The sequence below is a fragment of the Oryctolagus cuniculus genome, chromosome 12 (genome assembly GCF_964237555.1).
Source record: "Oryctolagus cuniculus chromosome 12, mOryCun1.1, whole genome shotgun sequence".
Lineage (NCBI taxonomy): Eukaryota > Metazoa > Chordata > Mammalia > Lagomorpha > Leporidae > Oryctolagus > Oryctolagus cuniculus.
The window spans coordinates 69,206,153-69,220,735 of record NC_091443.1 but is presented as its reverse complement, the minus strand read 5'-3'; the positions used below and the strand labels follow the sequence as shown (position 1 = coordinate 69,220,735).

Below are 14,583 nucleotides of genomic sequence, written 5' to 3'. Positions count from 1 at the left end.
GTGCTTGGGGCCCTGCACCCACATGGGAGACAAGGAAGATGGCTTTGGATCAGCCCCGCTCTGGCCCTTGCAGCTATTTGGGGAGTGAACCAGCAGATGGAAGACCTCTCTCTGTCTCTCCTTCTGTCTGTAAGTCTATCTCTCAAATAAATAAATAAATCTTTTTTTAAAAAAGATAAAGATGATTACACATTTAAAAAAAAAGTAACACCAAATTTCAATACCAGATTCCAAACTCTATGCTATGTTCATGGAAGAAATAAACATAAAACAGTGTGTGCTAGTCGATTTTAAATCTAAATCTAAATAAATAAATAAAAACCCACAGAAAATATTTACCACAGTCTACAAAGTGTGTGGGCAAATCATTCACGTTAGAAAGAGCACAAATAGAAAAGAATTATGAGGGCAGCTGAAAACTTCATAGAAAATCAAAGTAAAAGATCTGTTTATTTCAGTGCCAAAATTTTTGAAATCTATGTATATGGGGTACCTTCAAAAAGTTCATGGAAAACACTTATGATGAAAAACTGTGCATAGATTTCAAAAGCTTTTCACACCAAAATAAACTTATTTTTAAATTTCATTTCCACAAGCTTTTTGAAGTGCCCTGGCATATGAGCTAAAAATTCTCATCCTTTTATAAGGTAAGAAAGCAGAAAAACTCTTGACAAAGTGTTGGTGTAGCTTTTTAACTTACAGCAGAGAATTCTGCTCACTTACACAACCTATTTGGAAAATAATGCAACATAAAGATATTCATAACTTTGACCTAGTAATCTCTCTTCTGAGAATTAATTTTAAAGGAATAATATAGGGAGACGTAAAGTCCAAGTGAACAAAAGTGTTTGTTGTGGTGGAATAAAAACAAAACAAATAAACATAACAAAACCATTAAAAATCACCAAAATATTCAACAACAAAACAGTGGCTTATTAATTATGTAACATCAGCAGGAGATAATTTAGCAAACCCATTAGAATTATAATTACAAAAGCTATATATCTATAGAGAAACAAATTATACTAGCAACACATCTTGCACAACTACACGCCCTTATTACTTGTAGAGCTATTTATTCTGAAGAAGGCAGGGTGGGGCTTTGTGGCCAGCCAAGGAGCAAGGACCAAGAAGTCTTGCTCTCGCCATGATTGTCCTGTGCAATTCAGGAAAGAGAAACAGAAGTTAACAGATGGATTCAGACAGAGAAGAAAACGGACAGAGGGGATAGCATCAGAGGACAACAAAGGGAAATGCACTGGGAGGGATGGCATTGGCAGGAAGGAATTTCAGAGAACACAGGTAGGTATATGCTTGTTTAGATGGGTGGCTCTTGGTGCATGGTGTGAGCCCTGATCTGTCTTCCTGTCAGGATTTTCAGAAAGTCTACCTTGCCTATGCTATGATTTAAATGTGTCCCTCAAAGTTTAAATTTGGAGAAATAATTTCCAATACAGCAGTTTTGGAAAATAGGGCCTACTGAGAGGTGAGTGGATCCTGAGAGAGTAGAGATGGCCCTGAGAATTCAGAATCCTGATGGCGGAAGTTACAATTAAGGCTCCGGATCTATAAACATTTTTTCAAAATTTCAGTTGCTATTTTTGTTGAATCAACTCAGAAGAGTTTAAAGCAGAGAAAATGCAATTTACTAGATGGCCTAAATGTTAAGACTCCACTTAGAGGTGTTTTATAGGCAATCATTCAAAGCAGAGAACAAGAACAACAACAACAAAAAATCACCAAGGTTGAATTTTAAAGTGAAGGAGAAAAATCACCAAAACTGAACAAAAAGTTAAATAGTGAGAGGCAATGAGGCAGGAAAAACATTCTTTGAACAGAAGAAAAAGACAGGGGCCAGCACTGTGTCATACCACGTAGTGCTGCCGCCTGCAGTGCCGGCATCTCATAGGGGCGCTGATTTGTGTCCCGGCTGCTCCACTTCCAATCCAGTTCTCTGCTGTGGCTTGGGGAAGCAGTAGAAGATGGCCCAAGTGCTTGGGCCCCTGCACCCATGTGGGAGACCCGGAAGAAGCTCCTGGCTCCTGGCTTTGGATCAGCACAGCTATGGCTGTTGCAGCCAATTAGGGAGCAACCAGTGGATAGAAGAACTCTCTCTCTCTCTCTCTCTCTCTCTGCCTCTCCTTCTCTGTGTAACTCTGACATTCAAATAAATAAGTAAATCTTAAAAAAAAAGGCAATTGCAAATATGGAAAAGCAAGAGTAATATAGCTATGACATTTTAAGTTTTAACTTAATTTAATTGATTCTGATTACGGAAGAGAAAGCTATGAAAAACATGAGCAATCTAAGAACTGATTTGAACTGTTAATATGTAAATCCTGAGATTTTCCATGGGAATCTGAGAAGGTTACTGAACAATTCTACTAAGAAAGAGATAGAAAAGTGTTTTTAATTTGGTGTCTTTATAGCTTGAAACATTAAAAATGGAAGGAAGAAGGGTAAATTATTATATAATCATGTCAACGTATGATTATGATAGAAACGTAATTTTTAAAAGTCTTATGTGTTTTTATCTTTAAAAGATGCTTTCAACTTCTCCAATATATAAATACTGTGATTATTTAATGATGATATTTAGATGTTTAAACTTAGATACTTAGTTTTTAATGAGAAGCATAACTATGTGGAGGCAAATTATTAATCTCATTTTTAAGCTATCTCCAATAGAGAGTTTACATCATAACCCAAGCAGGATGATTTATCTGATAGAAGCTTAAGTGCATTGCAGGGAATGGGCTTGGGTTAAAATATAAATTTTGAGGTACTCATTTGACAATCCAAGAACATTATATGGGTGAAGCATTAATAGGAACAGGTTCATCTAATTAATAAGCACATAAATAAATCGTGAATTCTAGAATGCTAAAAGAAAAACCAAGGGCTGAAGAGAATGTGAATTCAGAAGTGTTTCAGGGCTAGACAACTGGATCTTCTGTGTCCTGGTCCAGACCAGAGATCCACAAAAACATATCCACTCACCCTAACACCAAATGTTCAGCACTTTCTCCGAGTGACCATGTTTACACTGGATGCAATTAGTGTTGTTCAGAAGAATTTCATCTCTGAAGTTCAAATATCTGAGCACCTGGCAAATGGAAATGAAGAAACCACTTTTTAAAAAAAAAAAAAAAAAAAAAAAAAAAGTCTGCTTTCACATCCAGACATGTTACGGATAAATGGGAGCACTAACAGAGCTACAGAAAACTTGCAGGGAATTGTAAATTACACCAGACTTAAGCTTAGCCGTGCAACCCTTCCATTCATTTGATGGGAACATGCTATGCATGTAAACTTCATTCTTCAGCTATGAACCATACCCCTCGCATCTCCAAAAATCACTGAAGAACCACTAGCAAGTAAATACTACAGGAGAACACTTAGCTCCAACTAAGCCACTCCAGGCCACCAGTGAGATGTTGACCTAAGGTGATGCCAAATCATATGTGAATTGATGATGTTTCTTTTTTACTTGATGATGTTTCTTTATTGTTTCTCTATACTGGAAGGGTCACTTGTCTCCCCAGTACCAGCTAAAAGCAAAAGAGTTTCCTTACCACTGTTTCCCAGGTCATTTCATGCTAAGGATTTTCCTGCAAAAACATTGTAATGCACACAGATGTATAAGAATCTCTAAACTAAAATGGTACCCTCAGCAACGTGGGAATCACACACCTTTAAAAAAAAATAAACAAACATGGAGATACAAATAACTCTCTTATATGCTGATTTCATTTTATTCAGGTAAATTTCCAGGAGTGGGATGGCTGGGTCATATGGTAGATCTATAGAACACTACTCAACCATAAAAAAGAAGGGAATCCTGTCTTTTGCAACAAAATGGATGCTACTGGAAACCTCTATGCCTAATGAAATAAGCCAGTCCTCGAAAAACAAATATATTTCCTGTGATATGCAGTTGTTAATATAGAATACAAAAATGTATAGGAACAAAACGGACATATTGAGTTTTGATTGCTGTTTTTAGCCCTTGTTTATACTCCTGTGGAACTGTGGTACTTCTACTATTTACCTGTTGAATATAATTGTTAGTGGTACATTAAACCTGTGATTACAGAGTGGACTAATATTATATTTTTGTAAAAACTTAAGGAAAAAAAGAAAGGAAGGAAGGAGGGGGATTGAGAGAGAAAAAGGAGGGAGGGAACTATGGCTATCTTCCTAGAATTATAACTATGAAATACAGGAAATCTATTTATATTAATAAAAATTGTTTTAAAATTCAAAACAAAAATAACTTCTATTCTTGCATATCCAGGAAAGGTTTCCTTCTATATGTGTCTGTTCTCATAACTTTCTCTGTGTTTGCTATCTTAGCTTCTTTTGAAGTGTATCCTGGGGAGCAGGATAGTGTCATGGGGAAACCTTTGGAGCCTGGATATGAACATCTTCTCCCTGATCAGTTGAAGCCTGGACTCCAGGGGGGAGAATGGCATAGTGATGGAGGCAAATTACTTGTTCTTTCCAGTTAAGCACATGCACAAATGTATGTACAGCCTTTCCCCAACCCTAGTACACATAAAGCTTCCCTTGTAGATGAGTTTGCCTTGCTGATGCTAGGGATTTGTGGAGAGAAACCAAAGGGGCTGCAATTCCTACACTCACCTCTGGATAGAAACCTGGTCTAAGCTCTTTGCATAGCTGAAGTAATAAGCATGCAATGCTCCCTGGAGCATGAAACTGATTGCTCAACTGGAAGTGTATTGAAAAGAAAGAAAAAAGAAATGAGCACATTAAATGCATTTTGGTCTGGGTTTTGTCTCACTGTGTAGAAGGTTCAGAGCCTGCTGGGTTTCCAGAGCTTTGTAAAAACTAAATATTGTAAGAAACACAGTGTATCGCCGCAGTCATCGCTCAGCACTAGTTCTCTTTTTATGCAGTAGGAAAAACTTGTCACTCCATACATCATTTGCAACTTACTGCAGTGATCCCTCAAAGTTAGAAAATACTGTATGTATGCAGTGAATAAAAACACAAGGAGGAAAAAGAGTTCTATACCTCAGCATTTTCATCACGTAGCATTGCTAAGTGGAATGTATTTGATGCCAGTAACAGGAAGCGTGCACTGAGACAAATGCTGAGGAAAATGATACAGAAATCATGTGGTTGGAAGCATGTGCTTAGATGCCTTTTCTTTTAATGCTGACTTCTCATTTGATAATTCAGGTATTTAAATGGGTACAGAAAAAAACCTAAAATGTTCTTCCTAAATTGTAAAGCTATGTCTTCTAGCCAAAAATCAAGTGGTATGTATCCCCAGCTCTCCATAACACAATTGAGAACAAAGGAAAATACGTGGGGAAAATGTCCAGGAGCCGACTGTCAAAGAAACAACCCCTTCCCACCTACTCTTTTCCTTCATGGAAATTACCAACCAGCACTCAGAAATAGATAGTCCTTGAGCTAGTTCTGTCCATAGCAGGTTAAGCCATGGCCTACAGCATTGATATCCCATATGGGCACTGGTTTGAGTCCCAGCTGCTCTACTTCTAATCCAGCTCCCTGCTAGTGTGTCTGGGACAGCAGTAGAGGATGACCCAAGTCCTTGGGCCCCTGCACCCACATGGGAGTCCCAGAGGAAGCTCTTGGCTCCCAGCTTTGACCTGGCCGAGCCCCAGTCATTGAAGCCATTTGGGTAGTGAACCAGAGGATGGAAGATCTAGCCATCTGTCTCTGTCTCTGTAACTCTCACTTTCAAATAAATAAACACATCTTAAAAAAAAAAACCGATAGTCTTATAATGTACCCATGTAAACACCAATTTTTCAGCTTCAGAATAAATACATACATAAACAAATACACTAATACAAGGAATGATGGAAGGAAGTAAATGGGAAATGAAGAAGGGTGGGAAGACCGTAGCTGAAGCAGGCACTCTGATGAGAAGTCTCAACTGACAGCTGCTTGTTCACAAGGGGAAGAGCTGTAAAACTTAAAAGCAGCAGCAGACGAGCTAGAGGCCATTTATTGCAGGGAAAGGAGTCTCACTTGCCTCAAGAGTCTTTATCGACACCAATTTATACAGCACCGCAAAACCATTGATGTGGCTCATGTAATGTCATAGAGAGATAAAAACTCTATCAGTATATTCTGTTTTAGAAGGTTAAGGGATGTAGAAGGAAGTGTAGAGTCTTTTTAATGCCATTTACATTTTTAAATAGGGTTTGTACTTGAAATTGTTACATGCAAAGTCCTTTTACATAAAATATTTCCCTCTGGGATAATGCCAAGAAAGCAAAGAATGACTAGGTAGATGTTGATTACATGAATATGCTGTAATTATATTCTCTTCAATTAAGATGCACTAATAACACATTACTGATCTGTTGAGCCTCTGTTGTGGGTAGGAGTGGTGGAGATCAGCACATGATGGAGGAGTTTGTGCCCCCAGCCATCTGGCCTGAGGCACTGTGTGGCACTGAAAAGTTCATTCAGTCTTGGGGATAGTCAGTGCTCCCAAGGAAGTAGCACTCACATCCCTGGTAGTGTGCTGCCTCGTGTGTGCCCTTACGCCTCCAGAGAGCTGTACTCTTGGGCCCATTTCAGGTCTCATCACTCTGTCTCCTTCTCTGAGCGGCCTTTGTTAAACCTTGAGGAACTACCTCACCTCTGAGACAGGGACATACACCTCAATCCTGGAAGTGGATGTGTGGATTTCATCCTAGATGCCCACTGCCACCACATGCAGGTATTGTTTGCATCATGGACTCCCCATACTGGATGCCTTAATTTCCCAAGGAGGAAAAATTAAAGGTATAAAAGCCCCCCATCCTCCAAAAATAGGGAGACACTAGCAGCAGCTTGCTTGTTCACACCATTGATACTAATCTCCATGAAGTGGGTGGATTCTGGGGAAAAGAATTTGAATATATTCTTCAAAAATTTGAAATGTGATAATAATTGTGATTTCACATTAATCTCTTTTTTTTTTTGAAAGATTTATTTATTTATTTGAAAGTCAGTTACACAGATCAGGAGAGGCAGAGAGAAAGAGAAGTCTTCCATCCTCTGGTCCACTCCCCAGTTGGCTGCAATGACCAGAGCTACAACAATTCTAAGCCAGCAGACAGGAGCTTCTTCTGGGTCTCCCATGTGGGTCTCCCATGTGGGTCTCCCCCAAGTTCTTGGGCCATCTTCTACTGCTTTCCCAGGCCATAGCAGAGAGCTGGATCGGAAGTGGAGAACCGGGTCTTGAACCGGTGCCTATATGGGATGCCAACACTGCAGGCTGAGGATTTAACTCTGTGCTCCCACAGCGCCAGCCGCTCATATTAATCTTATTTTATAATTTCTTGCATGTTTAAAAGCTGTGCACAGAGTCAAACATTTTTCATAGTGGTAAGTGCCAGCCCATGATTCTAGCTTCCTGTTAATACACTCCCTAGGAAGCAACAGGTGATGGCTCAAGTTTTTGACTTCCTGCAACTCACATGGGTAACACAAACTGCCCCAGCTCAGCTTTAGCCTGGTCCAGCTGCAGTTGCTGTGGGCATTTGGGGAGTGAATCAGTAGAGGACACTACACTCACACACTCTCTGTCATAAATTAAATAAATATTTTTAAAAGCTGTACATATTATTAATGTTTGTTATTTAACAGAATTGTACATTATAAATATGTACAGCCACACATTACTTAATGGCAGGAATATGTTCTGAGAAATAGGTCATTGTTGTACAAACATCATAGAGCATACTTTACAAAGATGGCAATAACTATGTATATCCCTACTGTATAGCTATTCAATTTAAATAGATAAAATACACATTTATATTAGCTATAATTTGCATTTTATTTTAACTATATTGATTTATCATATTTCCTAGTGCCAAAAATGGATCAATAGCTTCAAAAATTGTTTATTAAAGCATAAGACAGTGGCAAAGACATAAACACATACAATATCCCCTTCTGAATATTCTTGTTAGTAGAAATAATAAATGGAATTAGTAATGAATGTATATGTCTTAGGAAATGCATACATCCTAGGAAATTGAATCTCTAAATGTAATCACTTCACATAATTAAGCCAAATAAAATTATAATGTAGATATATATAATTATTTAAAAGTTATATTCTCTTGGGACAATGAACAATTTTCTTTTATTCTACAATGAGCTAGATGTTAATAAAAGTTAGCAAATGGCAACACAAAGCTGTTGAATTGTTTCCTAATTTTCAAATAATTACAAGATCTCCCATAGCTATAATTTTTTTAAAATTGATACTTCTTTGCTGCTAAAGAAAGACAAGGTACAAACTAAGGAACCATTGTCTGAAATTACATCATTCAGAGTAAAACTGAATACAAATGATGCTTATATTATTGTTGTCAATGCTGTAAAAACAACTTCTAATTAATGACCAGATTTTTTGCTATAAGATTAATAAATTGATGGGATGGGTCCAGTGCTGTGGCACAAGGGTTAAAGCCCCAGCCTGCAGTGCCAGCATCTCACGTGGGCACCGGTTTGGGTCCTGACTGCTCCATTACTGATCCAGCTCCCTGCTACTGCACCTAGGAAAGCAGTGGAGGTTGGCCCATGTCCTTGGGCTCCTACAACCACATAGGAGACCTAGAAGAATCTCCTGGTTCCTGGCTTTAGATTGGTTCAACTTGGCTATTGCAGCCATTTGAGGAGTAAATCAGCTGATGGAAGGAAGACCTCTCTCTGTCTCTACCTTTTTCTGTAATGCTTCCAAATAAGTAAAATAAATTAAAAAAAAAATAAGTTGCTGAAAAAATTTATTTATAAAGTGATACTGTTGGATACCAACAGTATAAGAAAACATATAAGAACGGGCCGGCACCATGGCGCAGTAGGTTAATCCTCCACTGTGGCACCAGCATCCCATATGGGCTCTGGTTCTAGTCCTGGCTGCTCCTCTTCCAATACAACTCTCTGTTGTGGCTTGGGAAAAGCAGTGGAAGATGGCCCAAGTGCTTGGGCCTCTGCACCCGCGTGGGAGACTGGGAGCAGGCACCTGGCTCTTGAACTCAGATTGGTGCAGCAGCTCTGGCCGTTGTGGCCATTTGGGGAGTGAACCAATGGAAGGAAGACCTTTCTCTCTGTCGCTCCCTCTCACTGTAACTTTACTTCTCAAATAAATAATTTTTTTAAAAGAAAAAGAAAACACACAAGAAAAAATAGAGGTCAAATGTATAGTTGGGTATGTAGAGTATGTGTATAACATGTATGAAGTACATGTATGTATGTATGTGTCAAAAGAGATTTCTTACTATACTTGGGTAGAATTACTAATATAATTATTAGTTTTTAACATATGTGCAGAAAAGGTAAAAGAATGATATGCCTGCTTAATAATCTGTGTCTTATTTCTCAACAAACTCATGGAGCTATAAAAGAAATATTTTTATCTGTGTTTTTTCTTTTTAAGGTTTATTTCATTTATTTGAAAGACAGAGTTTCAGAGAGAGGTAGAGGCAGAGGTAGAGAGAGGGAAGGGGAAGGAAAGAGAGGGGGAGAGAGAGAGAGAGAGAGAGAGAGAGAGCTGTCTTCCATCCACTGATTCACTCCCCAAAAGGCTACAATAGTTGGAGCTGAGTTGATCTGTAGCCTGGAACTTCTTCTAGGTCTCCTACATGACTGCAGGGGCCCAAGGAGTTGGGCCAACCTCCCCTGCTTTCCCAGGAGCATTAGCAGGGAGCTGGATCTGAAGTGGAGCAGCCAGGATCTGAACTGGTGCCCATATGGGATGCTGGCACTACAGGATGGGGTTTTAACCATAGCTGTGCCATAGCACTGGCCCTTTTTATCTGTGTTTATAGTAGTACATGATTATGAGACATCATGCAAACTCTAAAAGCCACCTTTGGAAGATGGCAAAAGATTATTGGCTCTGTGTGATGCAAAATAACCACATGGAACACAGGCAAAGACATGGTCTATGAAAGTTAACTCACACATAAATCATTTAAGGAGAACAGATGTTTTCAGTTTTTCCTTCTCAGGGAGTTGTGTTTAAGGCATGCTAGTTGAAGCATTCAGATTCTATAATTTGATATCATAATTTATTTTATAACTGACATGGCTCAGAAAATAGATTTTAATGAGATATATGAGTTATTGTCTCAAGATTTGAGAGCATGTTTGAGATGAGTGTCCATCTATAGCTGACCAAGCTGTAGATGGTTGCTCCTATTTCTCTATAACCTATCAGTGAACATAAGAAGGTTTTTACTTAACATAAAACTGCCACCTGTGGAACCTGGCCACTTGACTGTAGTATTCATCATTGAACTACATATACGCCACGGTATAACTAAAAAACAGCAATGTGCGCTTCCAGGATGGCGTAATAGGGAATGACATATTGTGCTAGGCTAGGGAAAAATAGTACAAAAAAACTGTAGGAAGTGTACTCTCCAGGGAGAATTAGAGAGAAAACCACATTGGAAATGCCAGAAAAGGAAGAGCAATGCCATCGACCAGTGTGGAAGGTGCAGATACACAGCAACAAACATGGACACAACACACGATTGCAGCAGCTAAGAGGTGAAGTGGGTGGCAGCTTGGAGACAGAGGTGAGAACAGACTGCAGGAGGCTGTGGTGATAGAGCTGGAGGATGAGCATGGTGTTAGTCGAGACTGGATCCAGTGGAAGAAAAAGGGGCACATTTATGTCACGCCACTCTATCCACAGCAGAGCCCACTGCCTGGCTGAAAAAGGGCAGGCACCATTTTGGGCTTGGACACCTGGAGAAGCCTTTGTGCACGCAGACAGCAACTGGCTGAGACAAGAAGCCATCTTCTCAGCACTACTGGCAGCAATGGCTAGGAGAGGGCAACATTCGGACAGTGGCCTTGTATACGTGCATGATCCAGAGATTCTAGCAGAGGGAAAAAATCTGTAGTCGCCACTGACTTTGAGCCTGGCTGGCAGGATTGACAGAGGGTTGGGCACCCAGGGAGGACTGTGAGGTATCCCCAGCCTCTCAACACAATTCAGGCTCTGGGGCTTAAGCTGCCTAGGCAGAGCTGGCTTGGGAAACATCTGCCTCTCTGTTGACCACACTGGCAAGGTAGAGTGGACCTCCCCACCCAGTGACTGTGGGAGCCTTTTGTGCTGACACTGCGGGGACTTGGTGGCTGCACAAGAAGTTTCAGGGGATAGCTGTGTTTCTGTGTAATCAGTGTGTGTGGCTCCATATGATCAGAGCTCCTGGGTTTCCTGGGGGAAGTCATTGCAGCAGGAACTAAACTCAGAGTGAGGACTGAACAGATCATTTGAGCAGTTCATACGGTGGCACAGATGAGTGTTAAAACCACAGGGGACTAAAACTCAGGCATTACTCAGCTTGGAGGAAAAGAGGTGAGGGGTTGATCACACTAACAGAGGTGACCATTCCTTACCTTCTGTTAACAAGATATCTACCATGCCCAACATGGGTGTCACCGTGTATATTTGTCCCACCATGTAGCACTGACCAGAACTTTCTGGCCACACTCAGCACAACCCTCTTGGTATTCATTGAAAGTGCAGACATTCTATTAAGCCATAGAGGCATACTTCAAAGATAAAAGCCATCAGAGGAAAAAAACAACAAATAACTCTACATATGCCTAAAACTAAATGCAGAAATTCAAAAAACAAAAATAAGGAAGACATCATGAGCCCCCAAAGGAACACAACATTTCAATATTAGAATGTGAAGATGAAGAGATTGATGAAATACCAGAAATTGAATTCAGAAGATTAATCATAGGATTACTAAAAAGCAACCAGAAGCAAATCCACAAACTACAGAAAACCATACATAACATTAATGAATTTTTTACATGTGAAATTGAGATTTTAAAGAAATCAAAATAAAATATTAAAAATGAGGAATTTAATAGATTAAATAAAAAATATGGTAGAAAACCTTAACAATAAACTTGGTGAGACAAAAGAAAGACTATCTGAGCTAGAAGACAAAATTTTGGAAATCTTTCAGTCACACCAAAAAAAAAAAAAAAAAGAAAGAAAGAAAAAGAAGAAATTAGAAAACTTAAGAACAGTGTTGATGACTCATGGGATACTATCAAATGACCCAAAATATGGGTCTTAGGAGTTCCTGAAGGTGGGGGAAGAGAGAATTGACTAGAAGGCCTATTTAGTGAAATAATTAGAAAAAAATTCCCCAATTTGGTGAAAGAAAGGGAAGTAAAGTATAGGAATCACAAAAAACTCCTAACAGACATGACCAGAAAAGATCTTCACCATGACACATTTTAGTGAAACTCTCCACAGTGAAACATAAAGAAAATATTCTAAAATGTACATGAAAGAATTGCCAGATTACTATCGAGATCTCCAATTAGACATAGCTGACTTCTCATCAGAAACTCTACAGGCTAGGACAGATCATAAAACATAGTCCAAGTCTTAAGAGAAAAAAAAGTCAACCCAGAATACCATACCCTGCAAAGCTCTTTTATGAATGAAGGTAAAATAAAGGTCTTCCATAACAGAAATTGAAATAATTTGTCACTACTTGTTCAGCCTTTCAAAATATACTTAAATGGCCGGTGCTGCGGCTCACTAGGCCAATCCTCCGCCTTGCGGCGCCGGCACACTGGGTTCTAGTCCTGGTCAGGGTGCCGGATTCTGTCCCGGTTGCCCCTCTTCCAGACCAGCCCTCTGCTGTGGCCAGGGAGTGCAGTGGAGGATGGCCCAAGTGCTTGGGCCCTGCACCCCGTAGGAGACCAGGATAAGTACCTGGCTCCTGCCAATGGATCAGCACGGTGCGCCGGCCACAGCGCACTGGCCATGGTGGCCATTGGAGGGTGAACCGATGGCAAAGGAGGACCTTTCTCTCTGTCTCTCTCTCTCACTGTCCACTCTGCCTGTCAAAAAATAAAAAAAATAAATAAAAAAAATACTTAAATGGGCCAGCACTGTGGCATAGATGGTGAAGCCACCAGCTACATTGCTGACATCCTATACAGGCACTGGTTCTAGTCCTGGCTACTCCACTCCTGATCCAGCTCTCTGCTATGGGTTAGGAAAGCAGTAGAAGATGGCCCAAATCCTTGGGCAACTGCACCCACATGGGAGACTTGGAAGAAGTTCCTGGCTCCAGGCTTCAGAATGGCCCAGCTCTAGGCTTTTTAGCCATTGGAGGAGTGAACCATTTGGTGGGGGGACCTCTCTTCTCTCTTTTGCCTTTGCCTCTCTGTAGCTCTGCTTTTGCAATAAATAATGTTTTTTAAAAAATTATGTGTAAGAATGTGTTACACACTGAAACCTAAAGATAGCCATCCCTATGAAAGAATGTGAAGGCAGAAAATACCCCAGTAAACAAAGGAAATCCAAAGTAAACAACAGGAATGTTCATGAAAAAATGGCAGGGCCAAGTAGTTACTTATCAAAAGTTACCTTGAATGTAAATGGCCTCAGCTCTCCAATGAAAAGATATAGACTGGTGGAATGGATTAAAAAACAAGACCCAATATTGAGTGCTTAACAGAAACACATCTTACCAGCAAAGATACATGCATACTGAATGTGAAAGGATGGAAGAAGTTATTCCATGCTGAAAGAAACCAAAAAAGAACTGGTGTAGCACCCCTAATATCACACAAAATAGACTGTAACACAAAAACTGATAAAATAAATGAAGGACACTATGTAATGATTAAGGGATCAATTCAACAGGAAGATGTGACTATAATAAATATATATGCACCCAATTATAGGGTGCCTGGCTATCTGAAAGAAATGTTAATGGATCTAAAGGGAGACATAGACTCCATACAATAATAATGTGAGACTTCAACACCACAGTTTCATCAATGGAAAGATCAACCAGACAGAAAATTCACAAAGAAACAGCAGAGCTAATCAACACAATAGACCAAGTGTAGCTAACTGATATCTACAAATGTTTCATACCAAAGTTGCAGAATACACATTCTTTTCATCAGTGCATGGAACTTTCTCTGGATAGACCATATGCTAGGCCATAAAGCAAGTGTCAGCAAATTAAAAAAAAAAATCAAAATCTTACCATGCATCTTCTCTGACCATAACTGAATGAAGGTGGAAATCAACAACAAAAGAATATATAGGTCATATGTAAACACATGGAGATTGAACATGCTCTTGAATGAACAGTGGGTCATAGAAGAAATCAAAAGAGAAGCATAAAGCCGGCGCCGTGGCTCAATAGGCTAATCCTCCACCTTGCGGCGCCGGCACACCGGGTTCTAGTCCCGGTTGGGGCGCCGGATTCTGTCCCGGTTGCCCCTCTTCCAGGCCAGCTCTCTGCTATGGCCAGGGAGTGCAGTGGAGGATGGCCCAGGTGCTTGGGCCCTGCACCCCATGGGAGACCAGGAAAAGCACCTGGCTCCTGGCTCCTGCCAGGATCAGCGCGGTGCGCCGGCTGCAGCGGCGGCCATTGGAGGGTGAACCAACGTCAAAGGAAGACCTTTCTCTCTCTGTGTCTCTCTCTCACTGTCCACTCTGCCTGTCAAAAAAAAAAAAAAAAAAAAAAAAAAAAGAGAAGCATATAAATTTTTGAAAATGAATGATGATAC

General features: G+C 40.0%; 1 long non-coding RNA gene across 1 annotated transcript in view; it reads right to left on the bottom strand.

Moving 5' to 3' along the window:
* Positions 1-14,583, bottom strand: part of LOC138844677 (uncharacterized) — a 294,022-nt gene that overhangs the window by 55,330 nt on the left and 224,109 nt on the right. Inside the window, exon 3 of the long non-coding RNA XR_011380902.1 lies at positions 3,001-3,106. This is a non-coding gene — a long non-coding RNA (uncharacterized lncRNA). The remainder of the gene's footprint in view (positions 1-3,000; positions 3,107-14,583) is intronic.